Source organism: Schistocerca piceifrons, chromosome 1 (assembly GCF_021461385.2).
Source record: "Schistocerca piceifrons isolate TAMUIC-IGC-003096 chromosome 1, iqSchPice1.1, whole genome shotgun sequence".
NCBI classification, from domain to species: Eukaryota; Metazoa; Arthropoda; class Insecta; order Orthoptera; family Acrididae; genus Schistocerca; species Schistocerca piceifrons.
This window is the reverse complement of record NC_060138.1, coordinates 788,700,836-788,714,090: the sequence shown is the minus strand read 5'-3', so window position 1 is coordinate 788,714,090 and position 13,255 is coordinate 788,700,836. Positions and strand designations below refer to the sequence as shown.

Genomic DNA, 13,255 nt, shown 5'->3' with positions numbered 1-13,255 from the left:
TAGTGTGCTATTATTTTGAAATTTTCTTATAGTAGCTTACTTCTTGGAGTTCTTGACTTCAGAGTGCAGTATATTGTCCACTAAAAAGTAAACTGCAAAATGCTGTTGATAGAATATGTCTGTGTTCAATATAAAATCATTAGCATTCATTTTATTGGTATACAGGTGTCGTAGGCATCTTGCTCATCGACCAAGTCTTGACAAATTCCAGTGCAGCCAAAACGACTCTTGAATACTTGTATTCAAATGAGATCACGATAAAAGTTTCATTGGCCTCTAAAATTCTACACATTAAAAGAAAGTCCTGTATATGATAGGAGTTAAAGACTGGTACAATTTTAGCCGTGTGAGTTGTGGTCATTAAGACATCAGCGGTGTGAAATCATTTGGCACTCTGTCGGCTCTGTTGGGACAAATTTTTCTTCAACTATTTTGCTGCAGAAATATTTTTTTTCTGCAAGTATTTTATAACAGAAGCGTAAGCCAATATGTATTTTACATATCATAAACAATTATTTTAATGTGTTTGATGTTACCTGTCATCTAGAATTTAATTGCAGTACTAAAGATAATGTCCAAACTATGAACGAAATGTTTGTTATATGTAGCAGTGCGCTTATTAAGTGCCACTACTCTCTGGTATTGAATTTCTCCAGCTCATCGAATTTAGTCTTCTGCTGCCCGACATCTCACTACTAAGTTTGTCATAGGCTACAACTCGAAATTAAATTAGACTGCTCATAATACAAGGTGTCCGAAAAGTCTTTCCCTGATTACATAAATTGATAACTCAGGCTAGAAGTAAGATACAAATATGAAACTGGTGTCTAATTGTTTACAAACTATCAAAGTTTTTTTCACACATCAGTAAACTTCCACATGAGCACCCTTGGTAGCACGTAGCACATCTAGGCGGTATTCAATTTCCTTCCACACATTAGCCAACATCACTGGAGGGATCGATTTAACAACTGTGGTTATCCGTTGCCGCAGGGTTTCAAAATATGGTACAAGTGTTCGGTAGACCTCGTCCTTGACATAACCCCATAAAGAAGTCTAATGGGGTTATGTCAGGAGAGTGTGGAGGCCAAACCGTTGGCCCATCACGACCAATCCATCGCCCAGGAAAGGTCATATTGAGATAGACACGGACGTCCAAACCCCAATGAGGCAGTGCACCGTCTTGCTGAAACAAGACATCGGGATGATACTGAAGCGGCTGAGGAACGGCATACAGTTGCAACATGTCCAGATAGACTGCAGATGTGGTGGTAGCCTCAGAGAAGAAGAATGGCCCGATAATTTAATCGTGCAATAGCGTGCACCAAACATTCACCTTCGGACTGCCTCTGGTGCACTCCATGACCTTGCCAGGGGGTTGTGAACCCCAAATGCACACTTTATGGCGATTCACTGCTCCACTGATGAAAAAGGTCACTTTGTCGGAAAAGGCAATTTGTCTGAGATAAACATCATCGTCCTCAATACATGATAGCATATCAACCGCAAAGTCATATCGATGTGTACTGTCATTGGGCAACAAAGCCTGAACAATTTGCACTTTGTATGCACGAAACAATAAACGTTTGTGTAAAATGTCATGGAGAGAGCTTTTTGGCATATGTAATTCTCGTGAGGTCCTGTGCACCAATTTCTTCAGACTTCGCAGAAAAGACTGCCTTACAGCTTCCGCCCTGTCTGCTGAGGTTCTTGGTCGACCAGACCTCGGAAGGTCAGCAACCGATCCTGTGTTCTTGAACTTCTCATAGCAGGCTTTAATGCTCTTGACATTAGGTGGATTCCTTCCAAATGTTGTCTGGAAGTGTCTCTGCACTGTGGTTGGTGATCGTGTCTCATGGTACCACCGGACACACTGTGCCTTCTCCTGGTTGGTTAACATGGCTTCTTGGTCACTGCACCTCATCCACTGCTTACATACTGCGAACCTAAAACAGAAAAAAAAAACTTTGATAGTTGTAAACAATTCGACACAAGTTTCATATTTGTAGCTTACTTCTAGCCTGAGTTATCAATTTATGTAATCAGGGAAAATCTTTTCGGACACCCTGTAGATTGTTTAGTAGTTGTCCCAGCAATGACACGATTTTAGATTGGAATCTGGTAAACATTATCATGCCTAGAAACCTCAAAAGAAAGAAAATACTTTTGGTATATTCTCCTGTATTCTTCAGATACAGCCACATTTGTATCCAATTTTATTAGGACTTTATCAATTTGTCAAACTTTTAGGATTCCAAATTTTAAAAGATGGCTGACTTTCAACAATACATTAAATTAGCTACAGAAGAGTATTCATTACTCATCTACTAGATCAGAGAACTAATACCAGAGTGTCCTGTTACAGTTCATTAATCGCTTATTTGTAAAGTCAAGACAGAAACGCTATACATCACAGAGCTCTTAGCTCCTCTTTCGCAGTCACAAATCAGAGATTCTACATTATGTAGGAATTTAACTAAAACGTTTATACAGTTTGTGTGTCACGATGTACTCTTTATATTGTTTGAATCCATACACGATTTCACAGGAATTTCATTAAAAAATGTGAATACTTGCACCTTATAGCTGGAAAATTATTAAGAAATTTTTCTTAGATTAAATTTCATTATCACCAGGTTTCAAACTTGACAAAATATAGTATTTACTCTCATTAATTACAATGTATTAATAATATAATCTTTTGACCTTAGGTATCTGGTATTGACATGCTACTGTTAACTGACCATGGTTGGCCCTCTACTAGCCACAAAGGTTACATTTTGATGGCTAGTTTGCGATGGTCTGTCATACACAAAATTTGTCTCTCCCCATTCGGGTGCAAGCATGCAGGGAAACCTTGGAAAACTTCATTTGACAAATAAATACAAAATTAGAATTCATTAATATATGTAAGCCAAAATACGTAATTTGATTAGTCTATTATAACCTTGTAGTTCGTTTAAATATTGATAATATGTGGTGATTAGTTTTGTTACTCAAGCTAGAAGTAAATTATTAAATGTTTGTCACAATGACACTACACACATTTTGCAAAACATGACTCTGTGAATAACTTTGAAAATGTTGTGTGACAGAAATATATGTTGTTGGTGGAAGCTGTTGTGCTCCTATAAGAGCACTCAATTAGGTAGCCACACACAGTGAATAGAGAACAATGTTGGGCGGTGGTTGTACGGAAGATGAAGATATGGGTGTGGACTGGAAGGGAAGTCTTTCCTGAAAGTGGAACGTGATAGTCTTCAGTAAATAGCAAGGGACAGACCTCATGGCACCATGCTCAACATGTTGGCCTGTGAACACATAAAAAATTCACGGCACATATAGATATTTGCTCAGGGTTGTAGTCTTAAAAAACAAAAAGCTGATTAGTTCACGGTTGATTTCTGTCTTGACACATCAAATTCAAAAGAAGCAACAACAGATGACTTTACAATAATTTTTGCAGAAAAAGTCTTTGTCTTTATACTGTTTGACGTTCATTTCTCTTGCAGTGAATTGCAGACTACTTTGACATCTTTCATTGTTGTTTGTATTACTGTCACAGAGTCTCACTCAGCATTAAGAAGGTCAAGATAACTGAGACATTCAGTCTCGTCAGTGACAACAACTTCTGCTTTACTGGCCCAAGATTTTCACAAATGACTGGAATAACTCACAGTCCATGCCTTGAGTCCACATTTATGATCATGCCACATTAAATGCAGTGGATATCAATTGCCACACCATATAATAGACTCAAATCATCTCCATGTGAAGTTCATTGTTGTTTGTTTGTGGTCCACTCAGTTACTTTACGGAACTTGCAGTTCTTAAATTCATTCATTTCACCTGGAGATTACATCACAATAATACAAGTTAGTCCTGTCGAACCAGATAGAGCACAGATCAGGAATTTGCTGTAAACCTTTCACACTCATCTCTGAATTCAAAATTTTGAACAGAGGGCTCGTACATGGTAAATAATTACCAACACACAGTCTAACATCTCCAACTACACAAATCTGTACCAGCGACAAACTAATCTTACTGGTAAGTGGCATATAATGTTTCTTTGTTTCCAGAGAGAAGTTAACCTGCTTTTGCCATTGTATTGGCATAAATTATATTGAATGAAATTCATTGTCTTTGAAAAATCTCAAGTGAGAATAACTTTAACAAATTGTTGAGACTTCTTTTCAAGTAGAACATATTCGAGCATTGAACATACTGTTGGAGAAAGGCTGAAAACTAAATGCTACAAAATGATCATCAGTTGACTTATTCTAACTCAAAATTTGAAAAAAATTTTATGTACACCTATTACATTTACATAGATAACAATTAATCCATCACAGAAAGCTAGAAAGAATCTATATTAGTTTATGTACATAGGCGTAGATATTACATGTACATGGAACACAATTAATCCATCACAGAAAACTAGAAAGAGTCTTGATTACGCAATATTAGGTCTGAAAAGAAATGATTAGTAATTGGATTTAATTAATTATAATTACAAATTGACATAAATATTATTATAAACCTTGACATATCATCTCACTTACGTGAATCCTTTTCATCATTTCACATCCCTTATTCATTTTACCTTTTAATATCCTTGTGAAGATAAACCCCTTTTACTCTGTTGAATTCTGGATATTCAAGTAAAAAAGCACCTGGATGTGGGATTTGTAATACGCCAAAGGGACCTGAATAAAGCAGCTGCCACTTCTTGCTTCATCATGTTAATAATGATGAGCGGGGGCGCGTCCTCAATAAAACTTTTGCCCCTACTTCGAAATTCTGTTTCCAAACTCTCTTACAATCATACTGCAGCTTTCTGTGTTTTACTTTTTCTTTTTAATTCACAAGGACTGTTAGTACTTTCTCTTCCCATTGCTGGTTTTTTGCTGGCATCCTAAGTGTTTTGTTAATCCACACATTCTTTTTTGAATGTCAGCTCTGGTTTGATGCTTGAGGAAGTGTATTAATTATCTCCTCAAACATACTTAAATATTTAATCCATTTGGTTTGTCTATGATGACAATAAGCCCTCGTGAACTGATTTAGCTCTCTAAATATGCAATTTATGGGGTTGGCTTCAGGGTGGTACTTTAATATTAATATTTGTTTGATGTCTACATGAGCAAGTTTGAACCATTAACTGATAACCATGTTTGCAGCTTTCCTACATTCAGAATGAAAGAATGGAGTAAGCCTCTTCGAAATCAGCATAGTAATGGCTGTTTTCAAAGGATAACATTTTATATACTTTGTAAATATAAGGGGCGTCCAAAAAGAAATGAGCCGAAGTCTGGAATGTGCAAACCGGTGACAGGAGGATAATATCATGGCATGTGTAACGAGATGTGGTTCCGACCAGAGCATAGAAGTTCACACCCCGTCGCTGGAGGACACACGTGCACGTCATATGACTATACAGAGCTAGCAGCAGCATGCATCAATTGTCCAATGCTGCTAGTTGCATTGTGAAAAGTGACATGGAGGTGTCAAATGAAGATTAAAGAGGTGTTGTTCATGTTCTGACAGTGGAAAGAGTGGGAGGAATGGACATTAATCAATGAATGTCACAACTGTACGGGGTACGCTGCATGTCCCTTGCAAGGGTCAAGGCATGGCACAAGCGCTTCAGGGAAGGACAGGTGTTGTTAGCCAATGATACGTGGTCTAGAGCACCACACTGCATTACCGATGTCACCGTCCAGCTGGTGGATGCACTCCTTACCCAGGACTGCCGAGTGACAGTGGAAGCCAGAACCACCTTGGTCAGATTGAGTGTCGGAAGTGCTCACATCATCATGAAGGAACAACTGCACATGCGCAAAATGTGTGCCCAATTAGTGCCCCACAGTCTTCAACCACACCAGGAAGCATGTCGAATGACCCACTGTTATGCTCGTCTGCAGTGCTATGCTCAGGAAGGGAATGCGTTCCTGGAATGAGTAGTGGCTGGAGATGAGTCATGGTGTCATCACTTCGAACTAGAATCAAAAATGACAAAGTCTCCAGTGGACGTATCCAGGGTCACCACCACCAAAGAAAGCCAAGGCCGCCCACACGAGTGCAGGAAAGGTTATGCTGACGTTCTTCTTTAACCAAGATGGCCCCCATCTGATTCACTTCCTGCAGCACGGGGCAACAATGAATGCCCAGTGTTACTCGCAAACCTTGACCCCCCTTCGCCAAGCGATCAAATCGAAATGACCAGGCAATCTCACCCGTGGGATCATTCTGCTCCACGACAATGCAAAACCTTGTATGGCCAACACAGTCGTGATGCTCCTACAGAAATTCAAATGGGTGGTTCTCGGCCACCCTCTACACAGGTCGGACCTCTCTCTCTGTGATTGCGCTATTTTTGGTTCCCTTAAAAAGGTTTTGAGGGCCACACAATTCACCTCAGATGACGATGTCCAGCGGTACGTGCTGAACTGGTTAACATCGCAGGCCTGGGAATTTTAGGAGACAGCCACTCACTGCCTTGTGTCACAGTGCCACAAGTGTCTCAACAGCCATGGTCAATACTTCTAACATACAGGTACTAGTTTCTGTAATTACGCCTCTGGCTCATTTCTTTTTGAACGCCCCTTATACATCAAATGTTGTTATTGTTGTGGTCTTCAGTCCTGAGACTGGTTTGATGCAGCTCTTCATGCTACACTATCCTGTGCAAGCTTCTTCATCTCCCAGTACCTACTGCAACCTACATGCTTTTGAATCTGTTTAGTGTATTGATCTCTTGGTCTCCCTCTACGATTTTTTCCCTCCACGCTGCCCTCCAATATTAAATTGGTGATCCCTTGATGCCTCAGAACATGTCCTACCAACCGCTCCCTTCTTCTAGTCAAGTTGTGCCACAAACCTCTCTTCTCCCCAATCCTATTCAATACCTCCTCATTAGTTATGTGATCTACCCATCTAATCTTCAGCATTCTTCTGTAGCACCACATTTCGAAAGCTTCTATTCTCTTCTTGTCTAAACTATTTATCGTCCACGTTTTACTTCCATACACTGCTACACTCCACACAAATACTTTCAGAAAAGGCTCCCTGACACTTGAACCTATACTTGATGTTAACAAATTTCTCTTCTTCAGAAACGCTTTCCTTGCCATTGCCAGTCTACATTTTATACTCTCGACCATCATCAGTTATTTTGCTCCCCAAATAGCAAAACTCCTTTACTACTTTAAGTGTCTCATTTCCTAATCTAGTTCCCTCAGCATCACTCAACTTAATTTGACTACATTCCATTATCCTCGTTTTGCTTTTGTTGATGTTCATCTTATACCCTCCTTTCGTGACACTGTCCATTCTGTTCAACTGCTCTTCCAAGTCCTTTGCTGTCTCTGACAGAATTACAATGTCATCGGCAAACCTCAAAGTTTTTATTTCTTCTCCATGGATTTTAATACCTACTCCGAACTTTTCTTTTGTTTCCTTTACTGCTTGCTCAATATACAGATTGAATAACATCGGGGAGAGGCTACAACCCTGTCTCACTCCCTTCCCAACCACTCCTTCCCTTTCATGCCCCTCGACTCTTATAACTGCCATCTGGTTTCTGTACAAATTTTAAATAGCCTTTTGCTCCCTGTATTTTACCCCTGCCACCTTCAGAATTTGAAAGAGAGTATTCCAGTCGACATTGTGAAAAGCTTTTTCTAAGTCTACAAATGCTAGAAATGTAGGTTTGCCTTTCATTAATATATCTTCTGAGATAAGTCATAGGGTCAGTATTGCCTCACATGTTCCAATATTTCTATGGAATCCAAACTGATCTTCCCTGAGGTCGGCTTCTACCAGTTTTTCCATTCGTCTGTAAAGAATTCGTGTTAGTATTTCGCATCCGTGACTTATTAAACTGATTGTTCGGTAGTTTTGCATCTGTCAACACCTGCTTTCTTTGGGATTGAAATTATTATATTCTTCTTGAAGTCTGAGAGTATTTCGCCTGTCTCATACATCTTGCTCACCAGATGGTAGCATTTCGTCAGGATTGGCTCTCCCAAGGCTGTCAGTAGTTCTAATGGAATGTTGTCTTAGGCCTTTCAGTGCTTTTTCAAACTCTTCACGCAGTTTCATATCTCCCACTTCATCTTCATCTACGTCCTTTTCCATTTCCATAATATTGTCCCCAAATACATCTCACTTGTATAGACTCTCTATATACTCCTTCCATCTTTCTGCTTTCCCTTCTTTGCTTAGAACTGGGTTTCCATCTGAGCTCTTGATATTCATACAAGTGCTTCTCTTTTCTCCAAAGGTCTCTTTAATTTCCTGTAGGCAGTATCTATCTTACCCCTAGTGCGATAAGCCTCCACATCCTTACATTTGTCCTCTAGTCATCCCTGCTTAGCCGTTCTGCAGTTCCTGTTGATCTCATTTTTGAGATGTTTGTATTCCTTTTTGCCTGCTTCATTTACTGCATTTTTATATTTTCTCCTTTCGTCGATTAAATTCAATATTTCTTCTGTTACCCAAGGATTTCTACTAGCCCTCGTCGTTTTACCTACTTGATCCCCTGCTGCATTCACTAGTTCATCGCTCAAAGCTACCCATTCTTGTGCTACTGCATTTCTTTCCCCCATTCCTGTCAATTGTTCCCTTATGCTCTCCCTGAAACTCTGTACAACCTCTGGTTTAGTCAGTTTATCCAAGACCCATCTCCTTAAATTTCCACCTTTTTGCAGTTTCTTCAGTTTTAATCTACAGTTCATAACCAATAGATTGTGGTCAGAGTCCACATCTACCCCTGGAAATGTCTTACAATTTAAAACCTGGTTCCTAAATATCTGTCTTAGCATTATATAACCTATCTGATACCTTCTAGTATCTCCAGGCTTTTTCCATGCATACAACCTTCTTTCATGATTCTTGAACCCTGTGTTAGCTATAATAAAGTTATGCTCTGTGCAAAATTCTACCAGACGGCTTCCTCTTTCATTTCTTACCCCCAATTCATATTCACCTACTATGTTTCCTTCTCTTCCTTTTCCTACACTCGAATTCCAGTCACCCATGACTATTAAATTTTCGTCTCCCTTCACTATCTGAATAATTTCTTTTATCTCATCATACATTTCTTCTATTTCTTCGTCATCTGCAGAGCTAGTTGGCATGTAAACTTGTACTACTGTTGTAGGCATGGGCTTTGTGCCTATCTTGGCCACAATAATGCATTCACTATGCTGTTTGTAGTAGCTTACCCACACTCGTATACATCAAATAAGGTCACAATATACTTGCATCCTCCTCTCATGCTGGTAAAGGAACCCAGAGCTCTACACAAACTATTGCCAGAGGTTTATCTGAAATAATTGAATACAATAATGTTTTGCTTCCTCAATTGTTTGATTTGTCCTTTTGACATATAATGATTTTAATTCCTGCTGGACCTTATGCTGAATGTCGGTAGAGTAGCAGTACGAGCCTCTCTTGTGCACTTCAATATACCAAAGTGGCCCCATGAGTGGTGCATATGCCAAATCAATTTCCTTTCATAATCTTTGGGTACGCATACACACCACTGTTGACTATCCTCGTGTCTTCTATGGAAAAAAGCATCTTTAAACTTTTTGTAAAACTTGTGCAGTCGACTGTCTTCATGTTTCGCAAGCTGTTATTTAATTTTAGTCCATCTCAAGACTTGTGATTGTAGCTTAGACATTATTTTAAACAATTCCAGTTAATACTTCTGATTGACTTGATCTGGCATTAAAAGTACTGCAAACTCCTGTCTCGGGTCTTTGAAAATGTTATCTTCATCTAGGCCCCTCTGGCAGTTGAGACAAAGCATCTGTAATTACATTGCCCTTTCTGTTTATGTGCACTATGCAGAAGCTGTAATCTTGTAAGGCCGAAATCCATCTTGAAAGGTGAGCATGTAGAAGTTTGCGTGTTTGGAGAGCACTCAGGTCTTGGTGATCACATTATACCACTTCTTGTGCACTTGAGGATGCAGTTAGACAGAAGGTGGGTTTGCCGCCTGTAATACGATTTTGAAATAGGCAAGCCCCAAGTCAAACAGAAGATGGCAGCCAGAAGTCTATTGTCATATGTGGATGGCAGAGCATCTTTGCATTTGCAAGAGCTCTCTTAATATCATTGAATGCAATATATCAGTGTAGTAAGGACAGCAAGCTGAGTTTAATGATTGATTAAAAACAAAACGATGGAAAAAAGATGCCAGTCCAAGAAACGCTTTCCATTGCCTTTCAGTATGAGGAACAGGGAAGTTTTTGATTGCTCAAATTTTTTCAAGTGCAAAGTGAAACTTTTACAAGTTGGTGGTGATTCCTGTTTGTTTAATTGTCTCCAATACCTGAATTAACTGTTCTATATGCTGTTCCCATGTGCTTGTTGCAATTAGGCATAAACGAATAGTGTTGGCCTACTTCTGAGCACTGGCCCCATTACAGAGTCTAATGCAGAAATGAAAAAAACAGTATATTTCCTAGAATTCGAGCTGTCTCACCTGCCCTTAAGAAACTCAGAGATTGGTACTAGCCAGGCAACGGACACCATGCAATTTCTGTATACGTTAATCAGTGTTTTCAAGATGAGGTCGTACTTGTAGACAGTTCAGTCAGATTCCATTGAATCATCCAATTGATTCTTTATGTGCTGCCTCCTATTGTTTCCAAGGAATAGGATAAATACCATGGGAAAAGGATCGATGGGGATGTACATTAAGAACACAAGTATAGCCTTTAATGATCCCTGGGTTCTCCTCAAAAACTGAATAATCACTAATAAATTTCCTGACAGATTAAAACTTTGTGCTGGACTGAAATTCAAACTTAGGACCTTTGCATTTTGCTGGGTAGTGGTAGAGCACTTACCCACAAAAGGCAAAGGTCCCGAGTTCGAGTCTTGATCTGGTACACATCTTCAGTCTGCCAGGAAGTTTCATATCAGCATACACTCTGCTGCAGAGTGAACATTTCATTCTGGAAACATCCTTCATGTCTCTGCAGTATTCTTTTTTGCAGGAGTGCTAGTTTTGCAAGTTTCCAGGAAAATCCTGTGAAGTTGGAAGGTAGGAGATGAGTTACTGGTGGAAATAAAGCTGTGGGGATTGGTTGTGAGTCGTGCTTAAGTATCTCAGTTGATAGAGCACTTGTCGTGAAAGGCAAAGGTCCCCGAGTTCATGTCTCGGTCTGGCACACAGTTTTCATCTGCTAGGCAGTTTCATACCAGCGTACACTCTGCTGCAGAGTGAAAATTTCATTCTGGAAACACTAAGAAGACATGACAACTGATCCTTTTGCTCCTCTGTCAGATGCTTAGGCTCACTTAGCTTGCTCTGGACTGGATCATATAATCCTAGTACTGTTTCTTCTTGCTTCTGCCACCTCTGGAATCAACGTCATTCCTTTACTATAAAATGAATACCAGCATCATGGCAGTATCTCTCATGTGATTCTTCCTAATTAACAAGTCTATCTGGTTTGTGGCAGCACTGATCTTGAAAATTACTTTTCCCACACAGAAATCGATGCTTCTGTCCCTCTCTCAGACACTTGCCAATCCCAAAATACAGTCGACTTCAAATTTATTTATGACTAAGAACACATCTTATTGCTGTGTTTTGTAGTTTCAATTCTACCATCATCTGTGTCATTATGTTTTGTGATTAACTGCCTACTGCATCAACACTTTTGCAGTTATGTGCTGGAAAGGTTGGTAATTCTGTACTTTGAGATACTTGATGAAAAAAGTTGGTGGATATTGCGTTGACTGACATTCCAGTGTCTAGAATTACAGTAACTGAAATGCCTTCAACAGCAGCCTATATCACGGAGATAGGCACTGATTTATACTCTCTTCCACATGTGTTGAGATCAGCATGGAGTTGTTCAATGGTACTCGTTCCATCATTGTATCTAAAAAAAATGGCACCTCCTGCTCATAGTCCATAGGCATATTCCTAATTGCTCCTCTGGGCTATAATTTATTACGTCTTAGTTTAACAGCCCCAGCTCATTTTTATGAGCTGAGTTGTCTGAAACATCCATTATTATCAGTGGATGATACCTCCAGTTCTAATTCATCTGCAATGGTTGTTGTCCACAATGATTCAGTTCATGCCAGCACTATGGTTACGCATTGGAATGGTTGGGATTGCTACTCACTGCTGATTCTGTGGGATTGTTGCTATAGACAGGTTAAACCTGTGATCTGGTCTGTTCTGTCTACCATGATTTGGCTTATACCTCTGTCTGTTTCCAAATCATCAGTTATTGCCATTTCTTTGTATATCATAGTTGATACCAAACTAATTCCGTTGTTGACCGTTACCATTAGGTTTGAGCATATAGCTGATGTTGTTAGCAGGGCTGATGTCTGCACTTGGACCTGACATATTACAATTTCCTTGCCCATAATGTGATTTTAAGTTCTGGATTAAATCAATTGAATGAAGTACAGATATAAATTCATTCAGGTTTTCATCATTTGCATGAATGAGTTTCTCATGCATCTCAGCTGGTAATATCACCTTTGGAATATGCAGAATATCTTTATGAGTAATGGGCTCGTCCCAGTACCAAGCTTTGTTTAAGTACTTCTCAAAGTAGTGCCAGAGAGTAATAATCTTGTAAGAGAACATGTCTGCATTAAAAGCTTGCTTCTTCGAGTGCTCCTGTATCGCTTGAGGCAAATACTTCAACAAAAATGCTCTCTCAAATTCCTCATAAGTCTTGCAAATATCCAACATATTAGTAGCCCAAAGTCTTGCATCTGCCTGAAAGTATTGTGCCAAGTAGCTTATGTTTTGGTATTCCCTCCAAGAATGGTGTACCTTTTGTAGCACGTCATGGAATCCTCTTATGAATACAATGGGGTTTACTGTTTCTTGTCCTTGAAGATGTTTGGAACTGGCAGTGCTTAAGGAGCTTCTCCTCCACTAGCAACAGATCGTGTGCAAATTCATTGGTGACAAAACACCATGAGTTGTATCCGGATTATATGCACAGAAAAATTGATATGCTTGTGCATTATTAGCGTCTGATTCGAGGTCTGTGGTTGTCATGTTTCATCATGCATCTGTGTTAGAGTATCTCTAATGGCCACTCAGACCTCCTCCATATCCTTAGAAAAATTCTTCACAGATTTTACCATCTTGTTTTTCCAGTGAACAAAGTCTGAACTCTCTTTTAATTCACTCTGAGATTGGCTGATTGAAGGTAAATGTTGGAAGTTAGCTACAGATTCCATATCCCTTCATCAA

At 39.4% G+C, this 13,255-nt stretch overlaps 1 protein-coding gene across 4 annotated transcripts in view; it reads left to right on the top strand.

Annotated features, from left to right (window-relative positions):
* Nucleotides 1–13,255, top strand: part of LOC124713151 (E3 ubiquitin-protein ligase CCNB1IP1-like) — a 212,690-nt gene that overhangs the window by 77,879 nt on the left and 121,556 nt on the right. The window lies entirely within an intron of this gene.